This window comes from Ceratotherium simum, chromosome 2, assembly GCF_057802395.1.
Source record: "Ceratotherium simum simum isolate JZ-2026a chromosome 2, ASM5780239v1, whole genome shotgun sequence".
Classification (NCBI taxonomy): Eukaryota; Metazoa; Chordata; class Mammalia; order Perissodactyla; family Rhinocerotidae; genus Ceratotherium; species Ceratotherium simum.
This window is the reverse complement of record NC_141901.1, coordinates 48,968,588-48,980,657: the sequence shown is the minus strand read 5'-3', so window position 1 is coordinate 48,980,657 and position 12,070 is coordinate 48,968,588.

Below are 12,070 nucleotides of genomic sequence, written 5' to 3'. Positions count from 1 at the left end.
CTGCCGCTGAGCTGTCGCAGTGTGCGGGAGGACTCTTTCTTTAGGAAAAAAAGCTGCGGTGGAAGCAAAGAAATGGGGAAGTTTGTGGGTGGGGGGGTGGTTAGCGTTGGTTTGACTTGTATTTGTAATAGATTTTCTTTTTCTTTTTCAAGCCGCCGGAATCCTTCTGGGGGCGGATTAAAGAACTTGACTGCTCACCAGGAATTCAGGTGCCTTAAGATATTGGCGCTTCATCCTTAAAACCATAAGAGCTGATTGTTTCCAGATCCTGACCTAGTGACATTCCTCCCTCCAATGTTGGCCTTGTCCCAGGCATCTTTTCAAGAAAAGTAATTAAATTAAGAGATTGAAAACAAATTACATGGATTAACTATAAGACACGTAAAACCGCGTGTGCTGCTGAATTAGGAACGTGCTGGACTTTGTGTTTATCTTTCCCGAGTTCACCCTTAGGATTCAGTTTCCTCTGTCCTACAGAACAAACGTGATGGCCACTGTGTAGTGAGTGGGTGTGTGGGGGTTAGGGAAGGAGGACGTTGGCTACAAGAGAGGAACTCCACTTTCAGCCTATCAGGAGTCTATAACATCCTCCACAAATTCCTATCTAATTCTGGAACTACATACCCAGGACTCTCGTGGGAAAGTCAAGGAAGGGCCACATAGAGACTAAATGACTAAAAGCCTCTGTTTTGTCATAAAGAGAGTGATCAGAATGTAATGAACAGAGCTAAGAAAGGAGAGGTTCTAGGATGCTCTAAAATGTATTTGAAAAGTAATCATATAAGTCATAATTACCTGTCGTATCCACTAGGCATCTCACATTTCAAATGTACATGAATCAGAACATTTGGGTGAGGGGTTTAGTTTACACTTAAAAAAAGTGTGTCCACTTTTTTTTGCTGTAGTTCTCTTTCCCTGGAGATCCTTAACCACAAGCATAAGATGGGCTGGATTAATTTAAGATGTTGAGTTGATGAGAAGCATGCAAATATAATCACCTACTTCCGAAGAGTGTCGCATATCACTCTGTTGACTGTCCACCTAAATGAACTGTGCTGTGATCCTTGCCTTTTCCTGACCCTACAAATTACTGCTCCTTAACGGTTTGCAATCTAGAACATTCCAGTGAAACTGCCCTCCCCCAAGAAAAGATAATTGATAATCGTTGTTTGGCAAATCCAGTGACCTCTTCTAGTGTTCAATTTGAAAAGATGATACACTTGCCTGTAGCATTTAACATTGTCGATTACACCTGCACTAAAGCTATTTTCTGCCTTGCTTCTAATACAGTACACTCTCCTCCTCCTCCTGCATGTCTAACCTCAGCTCAAGATACCTAACATTTCTCTCATTGTCTCATCCTGTACCAAACCTGTCCCTTCTCTTTTCTTGCCAACCCAGGTTAATTAATTACTTTGACAAAGATTTATTTAACACTTGCTACATGCTAGTCACTGTGCCTGGAGCAGACATAAGATAACCCTCAACAGCAAGACACTTACGAGCTACGTCTTACCCTCAGGAAGCTCCCATTCCAGCTGACATCACACAATTACTATTACGCACTATTTAAGCGCTATAACAAAGCCATATACAGAGGTTTGTGTTCTCCGAAAGTGGTGCTCTTTCCATAAACTCTTGTTCCAGTGAGAGCAGGAGGGGTCGGGAGTGCCCAGAGGAGGGAACGGAGGCGGGGAAGTGCAGATCATACACATGGACACAGTGTGTGAAATTTGGTTGCAAAGGGGTGGTAGCTGGGAAGGAGGTAGGGTCTAAAGAGGGTTTTCTGTTCGTGGGGTTTTTATTTGTTTGGTTTTTAAGATGAGAGCTCCTTGAGGATGTTTAAATGCTGTTGCGAAAGGTCTGGGAGAGAGGCAGAAGACGAAGACAGAGGAGAGAGAAAGGATAAGGGATTAGGCTTTCAACAAATACTTGTAGAATTAACTAATTCCTGCTACGTATCATTACTGAAGATGTTGAGGTTGAAATTAATAAACTGCACATTCCCAGCTAAGATCTGCAGAGTCTGAGACCAGACAGAAGTGACATTCCTTTCTCCCTCGTCATGCGCCCTCCCCAGCGCTTGGTGTCCTCAGGGGAAGGTAATAGACAAGCGGGTGAGAGGAGGGAAACAAGGGCTCCCCCGCTGTTGGAGGATGGATGTCAAGTTTTCCAACTTGACAACAGGTTCCAAAGGCACACAGCTACTTCAGAAAAGTCTAAACTTTAAGCCTGTGGGTTTGCGTTTTATTTTATTTTCAAATTAAGCAAATATTTTCCCTTGCGTTTTTTTTTTTTTTAACTTCACTTTGAGGTAGAACAGATAAGTATTCTCATTCTCACCTTTCAAAAGGGGAATTGAGCCTGGACAGATTTGCCTACATGTATTTGTTACACTTTCAAGTATAATAAGGGGGACATCTGTTGTTTCTCACACCCTAGCAAGCATCCATCTCCCCTTTTTCTGGTAACAGCACCTTTGGGGAAATAATCCCCTTCCCACCCTTAGTCCTTATGGTTTACGGAGGAGCAGAGCCAGTCTCCACCTCCACTTCAGCAGCGGGTATGTCATCAACAATGCCAATGAATCTATTCCATTGGTGTACAAGGGATAAGCTATTAGGGAGGAAGCAGAGCTGGGGCGGGGTGGGGGGTGAGTGTGTGTGTGTGTGAAAAAGAGAGAATACATGCATAAGCAAATCCTTTTGATATTTGATCATGACTGAAGCCAAGATACTCCTAGATTTTTAGTTACATGAGCCAAAACATTCCCTTTTTGGCTTAGGCTATTTTGAGTTAAGTTCTATCTCTTGTAGCCAAAAGAGTTCTATACAGCTGGGCGTGGGGTGTTGCAGTACAGATCCTTAAATGTACAATTGGCTAAGTTGAGGAAGAGTGAGACTAGAAAGGATCCCTCTGTACCAGGCTAGAGAACTGGAAATCCTTGTGATATGGCAGCCAAGAACCTGAATGAGAGGTCTCAGACCCCAGTATTTCAAGGGTGGAGTTTTAGCGGTCTTGATTGACAAATGTCAGGATTTTACGAGGTTTGGCTACTTATAGTTTTTATAAAGGTTCTAAAGAAAGAAACATGCTGATGCTGAAACTGGCCTATGTAGAGGCAGGGAGGAAGAAATTACAGCCTGACTGAGAGATACTCTTTCTGCCTCTAGCCAACAAACTCAAATGGTCAAGAGTCAGACCTATTGAGCCATGCCTGGCTGGAAAAATGAAATTCTCTGCCCTTTCCAGAGTGACAGCAAAGGCATGAAGGTAAAAAACTGATCGTGGAAAGACTGTCTCCAGGGTCTGCATCAAAATCCTCCTGCTGTGCCAGCCCCGCCTGAGGAAGGGAAGAATTAACCCCATTTTAAGTAGGGTGACCATACATTTATCATCCAAAATGGGACAGTTTGGAGTGTGAGTAGGGGTGCTATTAATAATTACACCTGAATGACAGCTCTAAAGCAGGTCACCCTAATTAAAAGAGCTATCCACTAGGACACAGTCTTGCATCAAGAGGCCAATCGGTTGGTCCTCCTCACCCTCAGTTAATTGATTCAAATTGCCCCTGGCAGAGGTCAAGATGGCAGCCATTAAACTGAAGACTGGAAAGTGACTCAGCTCTAAGTTCTTTCCTTAAAAATCAGAAAGCCCCAGATCAGAGTCTAGAGTGTGGATGAACTCCATACCTCTGAACTACAATAGCAAGTGGGTGGCTAAAGCAATTCAGCCTGGAGAAGGGAAACCCTCCCCAATTCCCATCACAGTTGTGGTTATGGAGGAAAATAATCAATAAGAATCTTTCTCCAGGGTTAAAGTGGAGATAGCTGCATTGGCCAAACAACTCAATTCTCTGTGGGACAGGTAATTCTTGCTATTTCTAATTATCAGAATTGAATGCATCCTATGGGACAGTTTTCCTGCTTATTATTTACCTTTTCCTTTGCTTTCAAGTAGGAGTTACCCTATTTTTCCCTCTGCCGTTTTACGCTGACTGTGTGCGAAGTGATCAAATTTGTAGTTCCGTCATAAGCTGTCAGAAAGAGAGAATAAAAATCATTTAAAGGTCATGGACTAGGAGCCAGACACAAAGTAAGGTTCTCTCTCTTTGGAGTGTGGGTGAATGCATTTTCATGCCTGTGTAGAATAATTGCATGCTATTAAGTGGGAGCATTTTAAAACCCATGTGTATGGAAGAAGGGAAGCCAAGAGACGAACTGCAGTGCATGTGTATGGCTATTGTTTTTTTTCATGGCTCAGCCTGCATTCCCGCTTCTTGAGACAACGCCCCAGTTTCCCTTCTGAGGAACCACACCCCCTCGACTTTAGTCTTGCCTGGGAGAGGCTGCCACCGTCCTCCACCTTCTGTGTCTTCATCCTCCAGCTCCAGGTCTAGGTCCCTAACCCAGGCCTGCCAGTCTGCGCTCCCGCATCCCACAGCCCAGTGATCGGTTCAGACATGGGCACATGACCCAGAAGCTAAGGTTAAAGAAGCCCTTTTTGTATCTTGGAATTACTCATGGGAAAGACAACATAAATCTGAAAATGCTGGAGGGTGTACCCTGAATGTGGAGTCAAAGCAGAGAAAAGAAGAGCAGAGAGGAGAAATAGAGAAAGAGAAGTTTGAGGTCTTCAATTCAGCCATTCCTAATCTGTCCCTGTACTTTTCAGTTGCATAAACGATTAAATCCTCCCCACTGTAATGTTGTTTGTTTACTTATCTAATTGAATTGGATTTCTACCTATTTCAACAGAACTAGTTCTGACTAAACTCAGAGATTTTGAATGTTTTTCAGTGTTTCTCGAGGTGAAAATACTCCGGAAAGAGGGAGGGGAGAACAAGACAGGGATCGACTCACCTGGACGACAGCTGTCAGTGAAGTGCTCTTTTTCCTGTTGTTATGGGTGCCCGCTCTCACATTCCACCCTCCAGGCCGGTTCTGATGGTGTGTGTGGTAAACTGATCAGCTTCTAAGATTGAAATGACATGGAACATGCTGACTGGTCAGTGCCTGACTCTGGGAGAGCTCAGCCATGTTTCCATCCTTGTATTGGTTCTTTGGCTTAAAAAAAAAAGATGTTCAACCTTTACAGTTACTGTTTAGCCTGATTCAATTATTAATAGGTAACCAACAGCTTAGTTTTTTGGTCTCCTGTTTTGTTTTGTTTTCTGGTGGCATTTAGCTTCTTCCTCTTACATCCAAAGCTTGTATTCCCGCCTCAGAGCCTTTCCTCCTCCTGCATCCAGAGTCGACACTGCAACTCCAGTCCCAGCCTTTCTGAGCACAGCTCCTTCCCATCCTAAACCTAAATGTCACCTCCTTATGGAGACCTTCTTTGGCCACGCTTTCTAAGGAAGCCTGCCTTTTTCTCTGTTAGGCTTTTGTTTTCTTCATATTTGATGCACTTTATGCTTTCTTCTCCTGTGTTTTGTTTCTCTCCTGCAACTAGCGTGGAAACTCCCTGAGAGTAGGATCTATGTCTGTCTTATTCATAGTTTTGTCCCAAGAGTCTAGCACAGTGGGTCAGTTTTTATAGCAGGAAGTGCAGAAGATACTTATTGAATACATTTAATAAAGAAATATTTTTTAAGCAGTTGAGAGGAGTATCAATGTTCACTTGTGGGCAACTTCTCTTGGATACACTTTTTTTAAAGTAAATTTTTTATTAAAGTATAATGTGTGAAAATAAATATTTCATTAAAGTATAATGTAATCAGATATTGAAGAATATCTAATTCACTAGAGGAGAATTTGGGGAAGGACAAAATGAGGGTATTTCCCATCTGATCAAAGGAAGCAGAGGGAGGAGAAGGGGATGTTTTCACTGGGATGAGCTCGGCTGAGGGCTGGCTCTAAAATAGTCCGCCTCCTACGATGTCCCCCTAGCATGAGCCTGAGACTCTGTTTCCTTGCTGGGCTCCGTATAGCCTGGAATCTCTTCTCCCTCAAGGATGGGGAGAGGAGAAAAATAAATTGTGAGTCACAGGAAAAATGAGGTAATACAGCCCAAGGTATAGATTTCACTCACCTCTGTACTCCAAAGACTAGAAACGTATTTAGCTCACTAAGCTTTTAAAATAAATCTGTTTCTGATTTAATGGATAAACTTTAGATGCCCTCTCTCTAAGATTAGAAGCAGGATAAGGATGCTGCTCTTCAACTTGTACTGGAAATCTATGCCAACCCAACAGGAGAAGAAAATCAAAGGTAGAAACATTAAAAATGAAGAAACAAAACTGTTCTTTGCAGATGATATGATCATCTACATGGAATTTCTTGTAAATCAGGAACCATCTATTTATTTAATATTCACAAATCATCTCAATTTCACAAATAAGGAAAATGAGGCTCTGAGAGGCTACATTTACCCAACGTTGTTCAGAAGTGGGCCTCAGAGACTGAATTTAAGCCTGTGAGGCAAGAAGAAAGAATAAGAACATTCAGAGTGAGAGTGTGAAGGGGAGAGCTGGGAAGTCCCACCCATCCATTCCCTCCTCCATCTGTCCATTCATTCAGTAGCTGGACACTTATTGTGTTAGTGAATGCCTGCTCCCTTCCGTGCACAATGCTCGGTGCTGGGGGCACCAAAATGAAAGATGCGGGTCCTGATAGCAATCTGATAGAAGAATGATAACCACATGAGGAAATAACTCTGTGACTGAGCTTGCGTAGCAAGCAGTCGGGGCACAGAAGAAATTGGGATTGTCAGAGAGTGCTTTCCCAGTGGTGACACCAGAGCTGAGTCTTGAAGAATAGAAGTAGGTTTTCTGAGTGAGGAGCTGGGCACTTCAGGTGAGGGCAAAAACCCCAGAAGCTGAAGGGTAGGGAATGGGGAAGGATGGTTGCTCAGAATAACAATGATTGAGGCTAGAGAAGTAGGCAAGGGCCGAGGGCCTGAATGACATCGTGAGCCATGCTAAGGAGTGTGAACAGTGGACACAGCACTGGGGTAATGAGACAGCCTGGAAGGGAAAGTATCTATGCTGGTAGACAGGCTGAAAAGAAAATGGCTCAGTCCTTAGAGGTTGAATAAGGGAGTGGAGTTAAACTGCTTTGTTTTCTTTTACTGTGTCTACACTCAATGGTGTCAATTACCACTTCCATTGGCATGCTAATTTTCCTGTAATTTATCACTAGTCACAGCTTTTTATATGGGGTTACCAAAACTTCATCCTATTCTAACTAAGATTTCTTTAGCATAGAGCAGACTTGACTAGTACCCCCCACCTACTCATCAACTTTTCTCTTTGAGCATTGTGGCTTCATCACTAGGTTTATCATCTCCAGTCAAGCCAGAGGGTCTCCCAATATGACTTCAGTGAAGCAGAAAAGATAAATCCATTATTCAGCAAATATTTACAGTGCTAGGATACAACAGTGAATAAAGTGTGGTTCCTACTCTCAAGGAGCGTATGGGCTTGAGTTGACCAAACAAATAATAATATTTAACACCAGAATCAGCAAATACTATATGATATAATGTGCCAAGCCTTGTTCTATACACTTCCATATATGAGTCCTTCAATCATTTAATACTCTCGACAACCCTATGAGGCAGGTTGCATGAGTCATCCCTCCAATTCACCCTGCTAGTCAGCTTGGAACCCCAGCAGTATAGCTCCAGTGTCTGTGTCTTATCACCTTCACTCTAACGGCCTAATGACAATCTAGTGTGATAAATGACATGATGCAGACAGGTCGCCCTAGAAAAACATCCAGGGTGCTACTGGTGCCTAACCCAATCTTAGGAGTCAGGAAACATTTTCTGGGAAACTTTCAAGCTGAGCCTGGACGGAGGAATAGGAGCTAGTCAGGTGACAGGGGAAGGGAGCAAGGTGATTCTGGGTCAAAGGAATCTTAAGCGCAAAGACCCAGAGCCTAGAAACAGCTTGGCACTGATTGCAGAGCACCCTGGAAGGCCAAAATGAGGCCAGGTTGAGGGGTGGTGGTGAGGGTGGGCGGAGGAGAAGTATAGCTGGATGTCTCAGATCTTAATATTTTAGTGCTGGAAGAAATCACATAGACAAGGCAATGGAACTAATTTCCAGAAAATCCTGAGTTTAAATATTATATCTTTTTCAAGGTATGATGACCTTTTTTCTTCAAAGCAAAATCAGAATCACTTTTTGGATTTGTGGATTCATTTAGATAATAAGTCTTAGAAAAGTATTCCTTATTAATTACATGGAGTTATATATTGAACCATTCATCTTTGTTGAAAGGAATAAAATTGCATTAAAATAAATATAAAATTACCCCACAAATCAGTTACTACTGTGATTGAACTGTCATTCTTATACTCAACATACATTTACTGAGCACCTACTATATATCAGGCCTCGTATATGGCACCAGAGGACACCTCAGTGAAGAAGATGGGTCCTTGAGCTTGCACCATGCATATTTCAGCATAGCCTGAGTACCTTAGAAAGTCTGAAAGCATGGTTTTCATACTTATATAACGCATAAGTTTTTTTGTCCAACCGTCTAATTTTACAGATAAAGAAACTAAAGAGGTTAAGTGATTTACCCAAATTCATACATCTCAATGTAGTACAGTGCTGGGGACTTGACCTAGAGTCACACCTTCCAAGCCCTTGCTCTTTCCAGTAACACCCTACTCCTTTATGTATTCTGACCCATGAGTTCAAGAGCAGTGTTCAACAAGAAGTCAAGGGGGGCTGTAAGCTGAGATTCTCATTGGAGTACTTCTTGACCAATCTAACGCTCTCCATCCTCATAAGATAACAGCCTACATATGGCCAACGTTGTCCAATTTACAAAGATATTTTCACATTCGTTATCTCATCTGAGCTTCAAGTGACACTATGAGGTAGACTCTGTAGATATTAATATTCCCAAACAGATGAGGGAGGTGAGTTTCAGAGTTTTAGAGCAAGGACATGCACAGGTTACAAATAAGAGCCAGAAGGGCAGAGTCAGCTCCCGCAGGCTTCCATGCACAGAGCCGCTAAAAGAGCCCAGGAATTAGTCAGAGATTCAATGCCGTTGAACTCAGCTTTCTACCAACACTCCCAACACAAGTGATGAAATGTGAATTGGTTCTATTCCCACTCAAGAAGGAAGTGTTCTGGGATAAAATATAAAAACAACCCCAGGGCTGCGGATTCATCCTAGTTGACATTTTCTGTGATATATACATGCATGTTTCTTGGTGTCGTCAGAGTTCTGTCTCAATCCCAAGAAGACCTCAAGCTGGCAGCTGAATTCTGAAACCTAACATAGTACAGGGAATAAGAGATTTTTTTAAACATAAATTGTAATCCCTTTAATTTGCCTCCCATGAAGTCATCTGGTTGGAAATGAAAACAGAAGAGAACAAAAATTATAGAAATGTGGTAAATGTGTTATTGGCATAAAAGCAGATAAATAAATAATAGATAGGAAACTTTAAAAATACATTCGTATTATAGATTATACCAGTGATGTGTGAATACATTCTTGCTATTAAGGAACTGAATAATAAAATATTTAGATTAAAAAGTAAAAGTCAGGGCTGGCCCCATGGCTTAGTGGTTAAGTTCATGTGCTCTGCTTTGGCGGCCTTGGGTTCACAGGTTCAGATCCCCGGTGCAGACTCATCAAGCCATGTTGTGGCTGCGTCCCGTATACAAAGTAGAGGAAGGTGGGCACAGATGTTAGCTCAGGGCCAATCTTCCTCAGCAGAAAGGGGAAGATTGGCAACAGATGTTAGCTCATGGCCAATCTCCCTCACCAAAAAAAAAAAGCAAAAGTCACTTTTCACATACACTAGTGGTCTTCCTGTAATTTAAGAAAAATATTTTTTTAGGAAACATGTCTTGGACGACCCTGTGTAACATATCCAAGTAAGTTATCTCTGTTTTTGGTGAGTGTCAGTGACTAATGCTCTCCAGTTATGAGTGCTGGGAAAACTGTGAAACGAAAGACAATTCCAAATAAGTAAAACATTCTGCTATAGTTGGTGCATACAACAAATTCCTTATTTGAGCATCAAGAAAGATTTGATTTTTATTAATGGAAATAATCATCAATTTTCCTTACCCCTCTCCGTTAGATAATATTAATTAATTAATTAATGTATTTATTTTTTAAATAACTCTTTTAAGCCTCTTTTTGTTTTTTTGAGGAAGATTGGCCCTGTGCTAACATCTGTTGCCAATCTTCCTCTTTTCCTTTTTTCTCCCCAAAGCCCCAGCACATGGTTGTGTATCATAGTTGTAGAGTTGTAGCTCTTCTATGTGGGAACCCCGCCTCAGCACGGCTTGATGAGCGGTGGGGAGGTCCGCACCCAGGATCGGAACCTGCAAATGCCAGGCTGCCAAAGCAAAGAGCGCAAACTTAACCGCTACACCTTCGGGCCAGCCCCAGAGAATATTAATTTAAAGGGACATCAAATTATCCAGGGTCTGGATCTGCCCCTTGAAGCCTCGATTCATTGGCTAAGGCTCAATTCTTTTACTCCACAGTTTTGGGTTTTTTCCTCTAAATTCTTTGCTCCTTTCACTGTCACATTTTCCCATCCCTGTGAATGCCCAGAGTTCTGATAGACCGTGCCACAAAACACTCGCATTTTATTTTCTACTCTTCCTGTTAGTTCATGAGACGTTTTGTGCAAGTTGTTGGTTCTGTCTCCTCAGCTAGATTCAGAGATTCTTGGGGCAGGAATCTCCCCTGGTGTCCATCCTCCACCGCCTCCCACACCGAGTGCCTCGCTGACTCTGCACAGAGTTGGGTCACAAATCCCTGGAGGAGTGCAGCCCTTGCCTTTCTCTTCTGCAGAACTCAGAGTAACCACTCAGCAACCACACGCTCTCATGACTCAGAGTGGATGCAGCATTCATGTTTTCCCAGCATAGAGGTACGTCTTGGCCAGCCCTTTGTGTCTGGGCTTTGTGGGCTCTCCTCCTCCATAAACTTGCTAAGCCTCTTCCTGGCCCTGCTCCCCAAAGTAGCCTTTCCTCCGTCCTGTAGTTAGTACTCCAGCTGCACTTAGTTCCTGGCTTACCTTCTTCCCATCTACTGCCAGCCAGAAATCCTTCCTGGTCCAGGACTTCAACGGCAGTCACTCTCTTATTTCACTAACTTTGTTTCCCTTTCCTGCTCCAGGCTTCACTATATGAGCTTCTGTTTCTTCTGGCTGCTTCCAGAGGCACTTCATCCATTACCAATTGACTCTTTAATAGTTGCTTTAATCTTTAACACTTATAGGTATTTACAGAGATTACCCACACCAGCCTGTGAAATGTCTACCTCCATCCAGCCCCATGCAAAGGAAAATTCTGTCCCAGTATGGTTGTGTCTTATGTGCTTAGATTGTACCAGCATGTTCTTCTGCCTAGAACATGGTCTGTCCATCTGTAACTCTGAAGAGAAAATAATGCACATTTCTTTTTCCCGTGAGATTTTATTCATGGTCATTTTGCTTTGGCTGTTGATATAAAGAAACCAGTTTAACAGCTTCAAAAGGTCAGCTGAAAAAGGAACTAGTCAACCTCTGTACTCATTAAAAATAAATGGAAGAGTTATATCTTATGTCAAGACTTATTTTTTGGAGAGGGAGTAGAATGCAGGGCCAGGTGAGAGGTGGACAGTTGACTGGCATTATGCCCTTAGCTACATCTGTCGTGATATTTGGGTTGACTCCATGTGAGGACACTGGAAAAGCAGAACTAGGGTTTGTCCCAGGCTGGGGTCTCTAGAGATAAAGATTATATGAAGGATTTTGAAGGCACAGAGGAATAACCATTTCAAGAGTTCAGATGGCTACGAAGACTGCAGTTTTAACCAGAAGCCAGGGATAAAACCTCACACTCACCAGAAAACACCACGTGTTTGCAAGGACCGTGTTGAAAAATTGGCTGACCAAGTAGAAAGGGAAAGAGACAGGAGCTGTAAAGCCAGAATTGAGTGAATTAGGCTGGAGTAAATGCTCGTAGTTAATACCAGTAGCTTCTCTATCTGTATATTGCTTACATCAACCCCAATTCCTCATTCTATAATACAGTCAGTTTTTAAATCTGGAAACTCAAGTGTGTCCTGACTGATAGACAGCTGAGAAGGTA